Genomic DNA, 248 nt, shown 5'->3' with positions numbered 1-248 from the left:
ACAGCCGAGCGCGCTGGCCAATTGCGCCACAGAGACGTGTTTGTTGATAGTTCAAAATATCACGTGTACTCGTTTTCCAATCTCGGTTCCATGATGCTGAAAAGCCGTGTCCTTTGAAAGCAATTCACATATCGCGCCACTCACTCCTAGACTGATTTGTTTTTGTATTAGATGTAAGTTGATTATATTGCCCTAATTTTCATAATTATAAGAGTTTGATGAACTGCAGATGACATGTATGAGAACAC

This window comes from Micropterus dolomieu, unplaced genomic scaffold (assembly GCF_021292245.1).
Source record: "Micropterus dolomieu isolate WLL.071019.BEF.003 ecotype Adirondacks unplaced genomic scaffold, ASM2129224v1 contig_13977, whole genome shotgun sequence".
NCBI classification, from domain to species: Eukaryota; Metazoa; Chordata; class Actinopteri; order Centrarchiformes; family Centrarchidae; genus Micropterus; species Micropterus dolomieu.
Note: the sequence above shows the minus strand (reverse complement) of the source record.